We start from the raw sequence: 16,515 nt of genomic DNA, 5'->3' as shown, positions 1-16,515 counted from the left end.
ATGCTTGCTTCTCGGCTCACTGCAGGGGCATGCCTAGCGAATACTCAATCACCTCGTTATTTATATGATCACAAAAGAAAGACCGAGAGGAAAAATACTTCTATTTTTTTTCACCAAGCAATGACCACAGGTAGGAGGTGAGTGTTTCTCTTTCTTGACTTGAATAGCCAGGGATGGTGGGCTAGTTTTGGCTTTCTCGCCTTCTGTGCCTGTGTGTCTCTTGTTGTTCGGTTGGGGCTTTGTCTGTCTTTCTTATTTTTCCAGCAGGCGCTAGTTACAAAAAAAACTGTCAGGATTCTAAATGAATATTTTCCTGTAAAAAGGCTCGTACGACCGTGTGTGACTTATGAATTATACCATCATGGTTGCAGAAAGACTGGAAGCCAAGACTTAGGTGGATGCTCAAAAGCCAGGTGAGGGCTAGTGAGATGGCTCACACTCTACTAGAGCACCCGAGTTTGGTTTTCAATGACACATCAGACAGCTCACACCTGCCCGTTAACTCCAGCTCCATGGGATCCAATGCCCTCTGGCCTCTTTGGACACTGAACCTATATGAACAAGCACACACATATATACACAATTAAAATAAAAAAAACTTGATTCAAAAATGCAACAAGCTGGTGGGGCTGGAGAGACAACTCAGTGACTAAGAGCACTGGCTGCTCTTCCAGAGGACCAGGGTTTGATTCCCAGCACCTACATGGTATCTCATAACCATCTCTAGCTGCCCCTCTAGGATACCTGACAGCCCCTTCTAGCCTCTGCAGTCACTTCCACTTTCGTGCACATAAGCACACACAGACATACAAAGACATAGAACTAAAAATAAAAATAGAAAAGAGTAATACCATCATAAATAATAATTTGGTCTTTCTCTCCCAAATCAGCACGTAAACTATAGAAGTCACTTAGTGGAAGGGAAAGAACATTGCTGTCAGGTGTCTGGTGTCAGCCTTCCCTGGTGGCAAGAGCCAGATTCTTGCATGCTTCCCAGCCACCTTGGCCTACTCTTGTGGGTGGCAGCTGCTGTTCTTCCTTATTTTATTCTTTGGTGGTTTCATACATGTGCATAATGAATTTCAGTCATCTTAGCCTCCTCCCACTGAAGCCCTTCCTCTTCCCAACTAGAGCCCCTCCTACTTCTGGGTCTTCCTCTGTGTGTGGAACACTCAGTCTATTTAGAGTTGCTTGCATGGGCATGGGTAGAAGGTTATTTCCTGGAGCAGGCGCAAGCTGTCAGTGACTACACTAACGCACATGATGACAGCAACTCCCTGGGCAACCATTCGCTTCCATTAGTCCAGTAGGGAAGGGCAGGACCTCGAGGCCCCTCCCACACACTTGGTGAATATTGACAGGTCTGATCTCCTGCAGCTCTTATTCAGGTGATGTAGTATTAGGAGCGGCGGGGCTGCGTCCCCGGCACCCGGCCGCCCCCACGGCTAGCTTTACCCAAAATAATTACACGGAAACTGTATTCTTTTAAACACCGCTTGGCCCATTTCTATTTAGCCTCTTCTAGGCTAGCTCTAGCACCTGGACTAGCCCATTTCTAATAATCTGCTGTAGCCCACCAGCTGGCTTACCAGGAATGATTTTAACCTGAGTCTGTCTGGAGTGGGAGAATCATGGTGACTCCCTGACTCAGCTTCTTTCTCCCAGCATCCTGTTCTGTTTACTCCACCCACCTATGTTTTAACCTATGAGGGCCAAGCAGTTTCTTTATTGCTTAACCAATGAAATCAACAGATTGATATATGACACTCCCCCATCAAGGTGATCACATGAAAGCAATGGCTACGTCATGTCCAGAAAACATCTTTTTGCTGCACATTTCTCAGTTTCTGGCTCTGACATTCTTTCTGTCCCCTCTTCCCTGAACCTTGGAGAGGATGACAGAGCTGTCCCATTTAGAGATAAGTATGACTCCAGCCTTCTTATCCCAAAGAAGCTCAAGTAAAATGCTATTACCATGCTCTTCCTGGGTCTGTCTTTTCCCACCCTTTTTTGGTGTCTGCCCTAGAGCAATCCACCTCACTGTGCAGTAGGAACAAGGCTGCCTCAAGAAAGGCTGCTGACAGATCTGCTCATGGTCTTGTTATATATTTGTGTGTGCTTTTGTCTGTTTGTGTTGTATGTATTATGCATGTGTATATGTGTTTCTGAGTGCTTGCATATGTGTGCTTGTGTGTGTGTGCTTGAATATGTACACACAGGCATTCGCATCACAGTGCATGTGTGGAGGTGAGAGGACCTTGACTGTCAGTTCTCAATGTCTGTCTTGTGGAAACAGAGTTTCCTGTTCCCTGATCCACCAGGCTGCCTAGCCCACACGTTTCCTGAAATTCTCCCGATTTGACCTCTTATCTCTTTGAAGGAATGCTGGTGTTACAGATGGGCCCTACTCTGTCTAGCTTTATGTGGGTGCTGGGGATCTAAAGCCGGCTCCTCGTAGTAAGCACTTTTCTCCCTGACCTTTGTTCTGAGATGCCTTACAGAGACACCAACAGAGAGATTCTTCAGGAAACAGCGTTCATCCCAGGGAGGCCTTACCATGCCATGCGAAATAAAGACAGCATCGTCTCCGCCAGACCATGCTCGGTCAGCCAAGCTCTGAGTGGACTATAACCTGGGCAGCACCTCTCAAGATCTTCTAGGAGTCAGCTATTCCTTCTGCTGGGCAGACAGAATGAGAAGTAGCCCTGGATAAATGCAATCTCTCCGAGGCATAGCTAAGTCTGTGCCCACCCACTTTCTGATTATTTCCTTCAACCAGAAGACAGGAGGGGATTTGTTTGTGTGCTTGCTTGCTCGTTTGTTTTTATTTCTCCACAGGGTGAAAATTAATGAAGTGAGGTCAAGCAATCCAACCCGAGTCCACTGCCAAGTGCATCTTCTTTAACTTTGCATTCCAGGACAGAGGAGAGAACCTGGATGAGTCTATAGACTCTGTAGACACACTGCAACACTGAAACCGTCTTGAGCTCCCATGTATTGCTAGGTGTCATATGCTCCTAGTCTAGGAGAGGGTCCTTGTTAATCCTTTCAATCTGTGTACCTGTGACCCCCACGACCTTGACATGTCTGGACTCAGGGCTTCCATAACACGTGGTGAACTGAGTTCGCGTTTGCCGACTGCTTCCTGGAAGTGTCAGTCGCCACGGTTTCAAAGAAATCCTTTTCCAGGCAGTCTGATCACCCTGACTTTGGGCTCTGTGTTTGAAAACTGGCCTAGACTATTGCTATAGGTGGCTATCAAGAGAATCATGCTGGGAGGGAAAATTAAAACTTTTGTGTGTTGTATCTCACATAGACCCACGTGAAGCTCTCCATATAATAAAGTTTCAGGTTGGGTGGCACAGGCCTGTAATCTCAACTACACAGGAGGTGGAGGCCAAAGAATTACAAGTTCAAGTCATACCTGTATTGCAGATTAGGTTCAAGGCTACTCTGGGCAACCTAGACTGTCTCAAAGTCAACAGTAAACAGAAGACTGGGAATACATCTCAGTATTTAGGAGGACTTTCCTAGCATGTTAGGTTCAATTCCTAGTATGGCAGAGCCCATCTGTCAATTAATGAAGAAAACATGCATCTATAAACACAATAAGAACTATGAAACCTGGATAAGGTTGACAGTCTATCTGTGTCAATTTTCTGGTAGTGAAATTGTGTTGTAGTTGTGGAAACTGTTGTCAACTACGAAAAACTGGTATGGATATCAATTCTTTACCGTGTAGCAGTAGTAGTGTGTGTGTGCATTTAAATGTGGGTTTGTGCACACAAGTGCAGTGCCTTAAGAAGCCAGAAGAAGAAGGCAGATCCCACAGCACTGGATTTTCAAACTACTGTGAACTGTTCAATGTAAGTTCTGGCAATCTATACTGGTCATCATTCTCTAAGTGAACAGAACTGTGTGTGTGTGTGTGTGTGTGTGTGTGTGTGTGTGTACATGCATACATGTGTATGTGTGTGTGCGTGAGTGTGTGTGTTAGACTGGCTTATAAGACATGGCGCAGGTAGTTCAACGGCAACAGTGTTATGATGGAAAGGCCAAGCATCCAGTCTGGTCACTGTTCAGTTCACACAGCTGGATGTCTCCATGGTCCTCCCTGGCACTAAGACCTAGAGGATTCCTGGAGAGCTGCTGGTTTTTAGCGAGTCCTGACCACTGGTCCCACAGCAGGATAGAAGCTGGTGAGAGTGGGGCAAGGAGGCAAGAAAGCAAAGTTTCCTTCTTCTGTGTCCTGCTATCTGGGCTGCCATCGCAAGGTGGGACCCAGAGTTAAGAACTATCCTCCTGCTTCAAATAATCTGATTAAGAAAATCCCTCACAGGGCTGGAGAGATGGCTCAGCCGTTAAAGGCAAGGCTCACAACCAAAGCTATAAAGAAAATCCCTCAAAGGCTTACCCAGCAGCTTGGGTTTTAGTCGATTCCAGACATTACCAACAACCAAGATTAGGCATCACAGAAGTGAACTCCAGCCCTCTGCAAGAGCCGTGGGCACTCTTACCTGCCATTTCTCTAGCCCCTCCGTCTTGTTTTTAGAACTGAATGTGGACCTGATTATCTCAAAAATTAAAAAAATAAATAAAACCTGGCCCAAGAGATGACGTCAGGATCGTAGATAATACATAAGAAAATCTTACCACCAACCTTCGGCTCCAGGGAGAGATGAATTCAAAAACCAAGTCATTTCTTATTGTGAGCCCAACGGTGTGCAAGGGGCACACACCATGGCATGGAACTTAATGCATGGGGAGAAGCAGACAGGAAACAAGTAGGTACGTAATTAAAGTTCAAATGTCTGTGGCATGGTGCATATGGTGAGAAATCTGACCAAGGCTCAAGCTTGAAGGTGAATGCCCCGATAAAGTGGGTTAAGAAAGGACCAGAGGAAGAAAAAGAAGCCACACGGCACTGAGGAGGAGATGCTTCCATCATTCTAGGAGAGGAAGTAGTTGCAGCTTTGCCAGGAAAGCAGTGGATTAGGGGTGCACAGAGCCCACAATGAGTCTGGAAAAGCGGGGAGAGGCAGCCGGAGTAGGGTTTGTAACAGTATGGGGGATGCCAACGCCAAAGCAATGAGAAGACTTGGAAAGGGTCTAGACAGAGGTGACTGCCGCTGCAGAAGAGAAACATAAGCTATTTCAGGAATTTTGATTACAATGGCAACTTAGTGCAGGAATAGGTTACCAGCCGAGCTGGGGGGAGCATTCTCTGGGAAGAAATCGAGTTGACTGTTAAGAAAGACAAATAACTTCACGTGGGAAAGTATGCAGGCGAGAGCTGCAAGGGGCTGTAAATCAGGTCAGGGTGTGGGAGCCAGGCACAAAGCAAGTGCAGCAGACACTGGTGCCTGGATTCGACCTTTGGCTCTGTCATTTGAAAGACTATTTCTGGGGACTATCCGGACAGTTTTTAACTTCCTCTCACAGGTGATCTCTTGCTGGGTGATGTGGCAGTTACTCCCCAGACTTGCTGAGATTCTGCCGGGTACAGACCCCAGTTTGGGTGATCACGAGTTGCTTGTCTGGTTCCCTCCTGCTGGTATTAGCTCCAGGACCCCTGTCCTGAGAGTGGCTGCATTGCCTACCTCTTGCACAGTGCCTGACACATAAGGAAAGAAATGGTTCAAACAATCAAAAACTAAGCAATACAGGTATCTCCAAAATGACTGAGAAGAACTCTTTGGAGACGTCTGCACCTGTATCAATAGATGATCATTTTCCTAGAGTAGCGTGTGTGTAATAAGAGTATTTGTAATGGAGAGAAATGGGAGGGAAATGGTCTTCATTTTCAACAAATCCTCAAGCACATTCTTTTTCTTTTTCCCATATAGTTTAATTCCTAAACTATGCTAAAGTCTAGCTGGCTCCTTTGGCTTTATTTCATACTTGTTTCCACTGAAGAACAAATGTGGAATGGCTATGGGGTGCTGGGCCCCAAACAGGACATCTACACCAACCCCCTCCCAGGGAATATGGTGGAAGGGACGGCTGAAAGGCTATAAAGGCCAGAGGTCAGGGTGGGGAGGCACTGGTGTGACCCAGCGTCTTGCGGGTATGACTGGGCCACTGTGCTCACATACTCGCTGCGGCCATGGCTGCCTGCACACGACCACATAGATTAAGCCATCCAACATTCCAACGTGGAAGAGAGGGGCTCAAGAGCCCCCAGCACTGACTGAGAGTCCTTGGCAGTTGGTGTCCACTGGAGACACTGAAGAGGATTTTCTTCGGAAATGTGGCCTCTTGTGGGTTGTCTGTGCTCCAGAGTATGGTCCTATACCTGCGCCTGTATGGACAGCATTGATAGGACTCTCTAGGTTTTGAAGAAGAAAAATAGGAAATATGAAAATATGAAAGGGATATGGTTGGGGTTGGGTGCGTCTGGGATAAATTGAAGGGGGATGGTGGGAATGGATATGATACATACATTGCATACATGTATGAATTCTCAAAGACAGACAAAGTAAAAATTACAAAAGAACAAGACTGGGGTGGGAAAGCTTGTAAATCCATGGAAACGGGGGTCAATGACAAAGTGTCTAAGAAAGATCTCAACTGCACTCAATAATTAGGTCAATGGCTATCTGTGTGCTGTGACATCCATGCCCACAGCACATTTAGCATTTCATTCGTTTTTATAAAGGGCGCGAGTGGAGATGTTTATTGGCTATGTATTCAACAATTGTGATCAGCGTTAGGTCAAGAGAAACTGACAGTGGAGCACAAATATTGACCTACTGGAAGATAAGCGAGCCAGCTGTGGGAGTCGCTTTTCTCCAGACTGCAAGCAAACCCTCACACGACCAACTTGAGCGATGAAGAGGTTGTGTTGGGGCACGGTTCAGAGGATGAAATCCACCCCACCTTTGGAAAAGACACGAAGGCTGAACCAGCCCGCTGCGGCAGTGGGAGTTGGAGACCATTTATTCCCACCTGACCTGATCAGGAGACAGAGCAACAAGCCCAGATTCAGAGCCAGCCCATAACTGCCGGGTTTCATCCCAACTTCCTTCATCTCTGAGTGAGGCTTCAGCTTCATACAACCTCCTGAAACAGCGCCCCCAGCTGGGGACCAAGTCATCATTATGTGAGCTTATGGGGGTATTCACGTAGAACCTCAACACCTGCTCATCTCAAAAGCCCTTCTTGTGTACTGCTATGAGACCATACATCTGGCTGAAGGAAAATGGGCAATAATCCTCTAACAACTCACACGGAATGGTTTCTAAATTCAACAGGAACTCTGTAATGCTCCAGTCCATCCTGGTATGGGCTAGTTAGAATCAAATTAAAGAGATTGTCAAGGAAAAGTTAAACAAATTAGCGGAGACACTATCTCATTCATTGGTCACCTCAGTGAAGAACCCTTCACTCACTATGACCATGGCCTGGTACTCTGAGCAGGCCGTAGAAGTTGTACCGCTGATGCTCAGAAGAAGATTATGTGCATGACAGAAAATCATGAAGATCAAAAGTTCTGTATCTTGGGCCTAGAGAGAGGGCTTAGCAGTCAATAGCTCTTGACTGTTGCTCTTCCAGGGGACCTGAGTGTGGGCCCCAGCACCCATGGGAGGCAGCTCACAGCTGAGAGGTAGGGCCTCTTTTTACTTCAGAATAAATCTAGAGCTTGGGTCCCATATCTGCTCAGCAGGTGCCAGAGTGAGAACATTTGAGACTCGAGGCTCATGAAATGGCTTAGGCACTCACCCACGTGGGACTCTCATCCCACTTAGTCCCGCGAGTTTCGTTATTTTCTAATGAGTATCTCTGTATCTCTGTCACTAGCGCCCCACCCAGCGAGAACACGGCCAGTCTGTGTGCTCTTTCTTCCCATCCTCCGCCTCCACTGAGACATTTTCCGCCTCGACTTTTCTTGCTTTATAAAATACCGACTTTAGCCTGCATATAAAACTGGTGAAATTTTATCTCAGACAGCAACAAACTGTTTATCCCTAAGCACTGCTGTTTTGACAAGTGAAATTTATAAAGGATAAATAAAGGGCCAATGTTCTCCCAGAGCTTCCTTTGTTGTTGTGTTGTTCAGTCTTTATTCATCCTGCTATTTTTGAATTCTTCCTTAAATTCATTTTTATTTTTTAATGATGTGTTTGTGTATACGTGGGTAGAGGTGTATGTAGGTGCTCTCAGAGGCCAGAGGCATTGGATTGCCCACTGGAGCTAGGGCTACAGGCAGTTGTGGGCTGCCTGACATGGCACTGGGAAACAAACCTGGATCCTCTGCAGGAACAATGCATGTTCTTAATCCCTGAGCCATTTCTCCAGTCCCTCATTCATGTTATTGTTTATAATAATAATTCATCCATTTTTCTCTGCGATACCTCATTGCACGGTATGAATGTTCAGGCAGTCTGACCATTCAGCAGAAGGCTGAATTATCTTTAACTTTTTGGTCAAACATGTGGCTTCCCGTATTACTGTGCAAATCCACAAGTGCACGTCCCTAGGAATGATTAGAAAAATACAAATGAAGGTTCAGATGCTCCTTTGTTACCAAGATATTTACGAGGGAACTGGAGAGACAGTTCAGCACTTAAGAGCACTTGCTGATCTTGCAGAAGTCCTGGGTTTGGTTTCTAGCACCCACATAGGGCTCACGAGCATCTGTAAAATGTGCACACGGTCAAAAATCAGAGCTGTTGGTGTCAGGGGTTAGAATGATGAGAACTAATAAGATATTGGTTGTGTCATTGCTGGGAGTTTAAGCACAAGCTTAAACACTTAAAACAGCTTGTCACTGGGTTGAGCACAGACATACCCCATAACACATCGCATTAAATGTAAAATGAATAATTGAATGAACCCAGACAGTTAGCCAGGCTACTTTCCATCGCTTCTCGTTTTCATCTCTCAGTGTCCCATGGTGACTTTTCTGCATTCATGGATTTTGAGGGCCAGCCCATTTTCCTCTCTGTCTCACGGACTGCTATAAAATCAGCTTCCGTTCCCAAATGGCTAATACATCTAAAACGCAAGCTTTCTCTTGACTTGGCATCTGATATAAGAACTAAGAAAGCCGATGAACGAACGTGATCCTAACAGTGTCTAGCACAAAGCGAGCACTGTTTGTTTTTATTGTTTCTCCCTGAGAGCTCTTTGAGCAAAACGTGACTCTGGCACAGAAGTCAGGTGCTCTTGGTTCCTCTTCTAAATGTGTTTGTCTGATCCCTTCCATGTCTTCCATTGTATTTGAGGATCAAATATCTCTATTCCTAATATAATTTTTAAAGGTTTATGTTTATGAGAAGGGAGAGGAAGGGGGAGAGGGAGGTGGGCTGGAAGAAGGCATTGGATCTCTTGAAGCAACAGTAACAATAACGGGTAGCTGTTGTGAGCTGCCTGATGTGGGTGCTGGGAACTGAACATGGGTCCTCTGGAAGAGCAGCAAGTGGCCTTGGCAGCTGAGCCTTAACCCTAGTCCCTAATATACATTTTTGTTTACCGTAGCTTTTCACCTTAGGCTACCCCAACAGAGAAAGAGCAAGTGTAGTTCGTTCTGGGTGCGGCCACTTCACTCTTCCTTCAGATTAGTCCCTGCTTCCTTTCTGTCCCTGTAGGAGCATATCAACAGTGCTTCTCATGCAAGGCTATGATAGCCTGTAGGAATAAGTCCCGCCCCTTAGGGGGCGTGTTCGCCTCAGGCTAATGTTTGCCTATAAATTTGGCGAGTGTGCTTCCAGCCACTGCTTCTGCTTTCCTGGTCTCCGCAGGAACGGTGGTTCTGTAAGTCTATTTCTACATTAAAGATATATATATATATATATATATATATATATATATATATATATTTACAATCTGTCTGCATTCCTTTACGCCGTTACAATAGCCCAGCCAGTAAGAGTTCTGAACTTCGTCCAATGTGTGTGTGGGGGGGAAGGGGGGTCCTGTATTTTCCTTAGTTAGTAAGCATTCCCTCTTAGAGTTATGGCTTCATTAACTGGCCATGCCTGTTGACTTTTAATGATGTCTGCTGCCTTCCCTTCAATCACCCTTCCCTTGGAGGCTGCCGACTCCCATGGTGATAATGTGCTCTCATCTCCATGAATTGGAGTTCCTCCTTTCCGGGCAATGGTGTCGGGAGGCAGAGCCTGATGTGAAATGACTCAGCTGAAAGGGCGGGGTGAAGAGATGAAGACCGCCATTGGAGGAGTGGGTTCCGAACGAAGAATGGATGTGGACCCCTTTTAGTTTTCTCTCTCCACTTGCCCTTCTGTTGCCCACTGAAGTCTACAACATTAGACACATCAAGAGGGCCTCCGTCAGAGGTGACTATCTCAGTCTTGGGTTTGGTCTCCAGAATCACACGCCATTTAACCTGTTCATTAGAAAGTGCACGGTGCATGTCATTCTGTTAGCAACAAGATGCTCTAAGGCATCAATCAGTGTTCAGAATAGCCCTGCTGATCTTATTCTTCTGCTCCTTGAACTATCCAGAAATACCTCTCCCACCTTCTCTAACTGCCCATTCACCAAAGATGGCTTCTGCCATTGACTTTAGTAACCATTCCTTTTCTATAGATTTCAGGGAAATTGCTGGAAACTTCCTTCACTGGCCAGCTTCAAACATACACTAGGTCTAACTGCGTGGGGCTTGGAAGCATACACTGCAGACTCAGGAGTGTGCCAGCCGGTGCTCCCTCCAATGCAGCAAGGATGTGGTGGTGTTGGCAGTAAAGATGGCGTGGTCACCACACTGACCAGATGTGCCATTGATGTCAGGCTCTTTGTCTTTATCTTCACCAAGTAGAAGTCAAAGAAACAAAGCAAATTCCAAGGTCTGGGACAAGATGGCAGCTTGGGAAGGATATACTGTTCGGGGATTTCCTTAAAAGAGTTTAGAGGAAGGCTCCGGGGCATCTCACGATAGCACCGAGAGGCTTCGTTTGCTCACTCAGGGACTCTGCGCAGATGGCTCTGTGGAGATAATGAGTAAGGAGAGTAGGGTCAGAATCTGATACCAGACGTTGGAGAAGGCTTTAGAACCGTCACATTTCAGAACCGAGGGTGACCTTAGGATGTGCCTAATTCACCCAGCTCAATTTCCAGTAAGGAAGACTCCTACAATGGAGGTGAGTGCTCATCTAAGAGCCTACGGTTGTGTGGTAGAAAGTCCTTTCTATGCAGACATGCTCGCTTTCTGGATTATTCACTGTAGTCGGGGAAAGAAGAGAAAATAACACGAGATGTGATAAGCCTGAAATGAAGTAATGAAAGCTTTTGGCTTAAATCAAGTGATTTTTCATATCACAAGAGAATTCCCACAACTCTGAGGAGTAAAGATAGTGCTGAGATATAGTACAATATTATCATATAAAATAAAATTTACCAATGGCGAATATTATTTCCTGGGCCAAAATCCTTCCTTCCATTTTAGCTTTTTGCTTGCTTGTTTGCTTGCTTGTTTGTTTTTACATCGGGCCTCACTGTGGAACCTTGGTTGGCATGTAATTGGTTCTGTAGCCAAGTTTCCACAGTGAGATCTGACGTAAAAAGTGTACATCAGGTCAGGTAAAGCAGGGCACACCTACAATCTCGTCACTTGGGTGTGGTGGTATACACAGACAGGAAGATAGTAGGTGTGCCCTGCTGTACCTCACATGATGTACACTGGTTTTCACAAGCCTTAGTGGATGTTTTACACTAATACAAAGAATAATAGACATTTTTTCCTTCCTACTTTTCTTTATTCCCATAATGGTCAAGTGCATGCATGTGCTTGTGTGTGTGTGTGTGTGTGTGTGTGTGTGTGTGTGTTTGTGTGTGTGTGTGTAGGTGAGGTTGACACTGGGTGTCTTCTTCTCTGCCTCTGCTTCCCAAGTACTGGGATTAACGGTGTGCACTATCACGTCTGGTCCAAAATCATACTTGAATAAAGTCTACCTGGCTCCAAAATCTCTAGTATGACGCGTGACCTCCCTTCTTCCCTAAATAATGATCCATTTCCTTGAAATATTCTTAAGTTTTTGAAAGGAAGAATTGATATTCTGCAATATCACCTCATTTCTGAAGAGCGCTTAGCCGTGAACACACACGTACCCCATCACATCAAGACACACAAAGATACACATACATGCGGTCAGTTACTCCAGGTCTTTTTTAACTCGACCCTGGTCTTCCTAAACATTAGGCACGTCATCTTACTTAGCCCTTACTTGATTGACGTCATTTTCATTTTTTTTCTACTAATGATGATAAAAATTAGAATTATCACCAAGTCCTTACCGGAGAGATACCATTTGTTCTTGAACTTTCCCCCTGTCTGTCCCTGCACACCCAGCAGTTCTCCCCTGACCTGGCTGTGCTTGACTAGCACTAATGTCGATGACTCTTGCTGTCTACCTGGTGGCTGCCTGTAACTTCAGGGTCTAGATACTGTCGCAAGCCATCACGTGAACATCACAAGAACACTCAGGCTGTGGATCCTTCCATCTAGTCTACTGATTGGCTTGATTTTCGCTCACAATTTTAAGTATACCACACAATACATTATCCTCACTAAACAAAGACTAGATGTTTTTTGATGTTGGCTTTGTTGTTGTTGTTGTTGTTATTACTATTATTATTATTCTCTCCCCCCCCCGTGTGTGTATGTGTGTGTGTTGTGTTGTGTTTTGTGTCCCAGTGAATTAATCACAGGAGCAGGGTGAGGGGTTATTTACAAGAACATGGGCAATTTACCAATGGCTACACCACTGAAGAAAACATCTGTCTTCCTCAGCAATCATTAATGACTGCCTACAGATACTCATAGAGGAATGGAGACTCATGAGCACCCACGCTGAAATTCTTCCTGAAGGAAGGTCGGAGATGTGAATGGCGCTTGGCTGGATACCCAGCCGGATAAGTTCAGCCCCACAGAGGTCAGAGCGACTCAGAGCCTTTCCCCAGCTCTGCTTTAATGTCCTGCTCTCCGACAGTACACTTGACTCACATCTATTGCCTTAGGGAAGTCTTATTTCTTCTGGGGAGAGGAAAGCCTGGCCAAAGTATCCTCATTGCTTAACTTCTTAGTCAGATCTAGGGACAAAGGTCTGTGTTACGAAAGAGTGAGACCCAGCCTCAGGCCTGGCATTTATTTCTCAGGGAAACCTTTTCGGTTTGTATAATCAACCCTTTCCATCTTTCTTCCATCGAATTATTTGAAGCAAAAACCGGAGCACCTGGTTGCTGAGGTTGATGCCAGACTATCAATCTGGTGGAAAACTCTCTAGCCTAGATACAGCAACAGCGATTCCTGCCGTTTCCCACCTCAGTCTCCATTTCTCTGAGGGATACAACCCTCCACGCATCAAAGACTATACCTTCTCCGCAGGGACCCGTGCAGTGTGAAAATAAATTCCCCCTCATTGAAACGTAATAAAAATTCCAACTCCGCAGCAGCAGAGCCTTAAGGTGAGCGTGGCTGGACCCTGCTGTGTCCACGGTGCTGTCAACGCCCGGGCACATGCCAGGAATCTGGCCCTGAGTCCACCGTCTCCATCTGTGACATTGCCAAATTGCCAACGTTTACTTTCCTTCGCAGACCCTGAGTTGCTCTTTCCCCCTGCTCGGTCTGTCTCAGGTTTGTCCCTACCCCTAACTTCCACACTGAGTCCTAGCATGTAGAGAAGGCTGAAAGGTGAAGAAGCTTTTTGGGGGCAGTCTGGTTAATCCAGAGAACCAGAGCCAAGAGGATGCAAGGTAAGCGATGGTTGATTGATTGGGTTCCTTTTTTTCTAAGATTTATTTTATTTTATTTATGTGTATTTATTTTATTTTATTTATGCATACATCTGGGTGCCCACACAGGCAAGAAGGGGACATCTGATCCCTTGGAGCCTGAGATACAGGTGTTGTAAGTCACCTGATACGGATACTGGGAGCTGAGCTCTGGTCCTCTGAGAAAGCAGGAAGCATTCTTCCTTGCTGAGCCACGGTCTCCAGCCCCAGGACTTCTTAGAACTAACTGGCTTCCAAAGTTAAGAAGGCTGAGGAGTGTGGTGACCCGCAGGGCAGAACTGCAAACCCAGAACAGCTGATAAATTCCAGTCCAAAGCTTCATCCAAGAGGCAGGGAAGTCCTGCACATACTTACTCCAGAGGCAGAGCATCCTTGTTCTGTGCAGAGCAAACATTTCCCTACCTCCGCCAGTTTGCACAACACAGGCATCCAATGGCTTGGCTGTGGTCCGTCCCTGCTGGGGAGAGCAGTCTGCTGCCCTCTGTCCACCAGTTCACAGGTAACTCACACGGAGGCACTCTTGCAGACCCGTCACCAGAAACGCTTCACTAAATAGCCGAGCACCCTGGGACCCAATGCAGTTGGCATCTAACCATGACAATACTCTTCTCTCTTTGCTGTCCCCATCTCTGGTGTCCTTGTGGCACTGTTCTCCGATTGGCAGAGAATGAACTCAGTAAGGCCACCATGAGACCCAGGAGTGAAGTCAGTCTCCACACAGTGGCCTCCAGCCTGCCCTCCCTGTTGAGAGCTTGTCACCCACGCCTACCCTCTACACAGCTCCCTCCTGTTCTTGGCTATACATGAGCCCCTTGGCATCGGGGTTCGGCTCCCCTGGCTTTCCCTGGCTGTAGCTACTCAAGGCATCCAGCCCTCAGGTCTCCACTCCCAACATGTGACTATTTCCATGGCAACTCCCTTAGAAGGGAGATTTATGCTGCTGTTCCTTTACCCATTCGTGATTCTGAGTTGGGGCAGCAGGGCTTCCTTTCCAGCTTTCCTTCCTGTGGTGTCTTTGTAAATCAGTTATTAATTATATATGATAACGGGCTTGAGACATTCTCAGACATGTATGTAATGTATATTCTTCACATTCGCCCACCATTATCCTCTCTTGTCCCCCACGACTTCTGATTTCCTCTGTTTTTCTCAATTAACCCTTCTCTTTTTTCATGTCCACCCATGTGTGTTACCCAGTGAGTTTGACTAGGGAGGCTACAGAAGCAATTTTGCAGGGGTTATTTATAGGAACCTGGGAAACTTACCAGTGGTCACACTACTTAAGGCCCTGCTCCCGCAGCTACCATTAACTGCTTGTAGATTCTCAGGAGGGTCTGGGTCTCATGAGCTGGTCCCCCTAACAGTTTACAGTCTATCAAATCTCAGAAAGGGAAGGGAGAACGGGGAAGTCATGAATTCTTCCTGTTCTTAGCGGGGAAGGTGGACTGAGTTCTCCCATGTGGATCTTGGCTAGAGCTGCTTAGAGGGAAGAAAAAAATGGAGTTTTAGAGTGACACCTCCCTCTGTAGTCTTAAGACTTCTCTCTGGGCCTCAGTCTCCCCATTTACAGAACAAGAGGTCAGTGTCTGCTCTGTGAGGTGACACAAGGACCGTGACAAATACGCAAAGGCAAGCATATAATAGAGGCTCAGACGTTGATTGCTCGTCACCCAGCCTCTTCTTTTACAACCCAGTCCTCCCTGACTCATTCTGGAGAGCCACAGAAGGGCAGAGCACGTACCTCCGGGGGAGTGGGAAAAGCCAGGTGTGTCTTCCTTCTTCAAATAAGAGCCCTGAGGCTCTGTGTGCCTCTTGCCTTCCTTTCTCCAAATTATTCCGGTAATTGGTTTGTACAGCTGTTACCAGCCTGAAGCAGTCACGGCAGGTCGCAGCCACCATCTCCAACCCTCCCCTGTGCTGGGGGGGGGGGGGGGGGCATGTTGAATTAGCACTTGGTGCTAACAGCATTGGAGCCCAAACCGGCACTCATGGGGTCTCACCGCAGCTCTAATACATTTGGGGATCAGAGTACCGAGTACATAAATAAAGACCTGTTATTCAAAAAGAATTCTCCTTCCTCTATTCTGCTTAACTTTCTCTGTTGGCTGAACTCCACTCGCAATTAGTTTAAGTACATGCTTGGACCAGTCTTTCTCACCAGGCTCCTTATACTCATCCATTAAACACTCGGTATTCAGAAGCAAAATGGAGCCATTTCAGGTACCCAACTAACTATATATAATACACAAGTGTCCCCCCTTTCTTTTACCAAGCCCAAACCCTCTCTCCATCTCCCAGCCTCCCTTGTTCAGTTCCTCCTGCTTCATAAAGGTAAGTTTGCTGGGTGAAACTGGTTTATTTTCAACTCCAGGCTGACTGCGGGCTTCTGTGCAGGTACTTCTGAAACAAGTATCACCAGTGTGTGTGTGTGTGTGTGTGTGTGTGTCTGTGTGTGTGTGTGTGTGTGTATCCAGATACTAAATGCTTTAGGCTTTCTAAGCCAGTTGGATCCTCAAGTTCCACCTGGCAGAAGAGAAGTATGGACTCCTGAAAGTTGTCTTCTGATCTCCACTGTAAACTGTGGCACACACATAAAGCATACATACATGCAATAAAAATGTAATGTTGGGCTGGAGAGATGGCTCAGAGGTTAAGAGCACTGGCTGCTCTTCCAGAGGTCCTGAGTTCAATTCCCAGCAACCACATGGTGACATACAACTATCTATAATGAGATCTGGTACCCTCCTCTGGTATGCAGACATA

Source organism: Microtus oregoni, unplaced genomic scaffold, assembly GCF_018167655.1.
Source record: "Microtus oregoni isolate MIOR12 unplaced genomic scaffold, Mior012 000007F_ref0000211, whole genome shotgun sequence".
NCBI lineage: Eukaryota > Metazoa > Chordata > Mammalia > Rodentia > Cricetidae > Microtus > Microtus oregoni.
Note: the sequence above shows the minus strand (reverse complement) of the source record.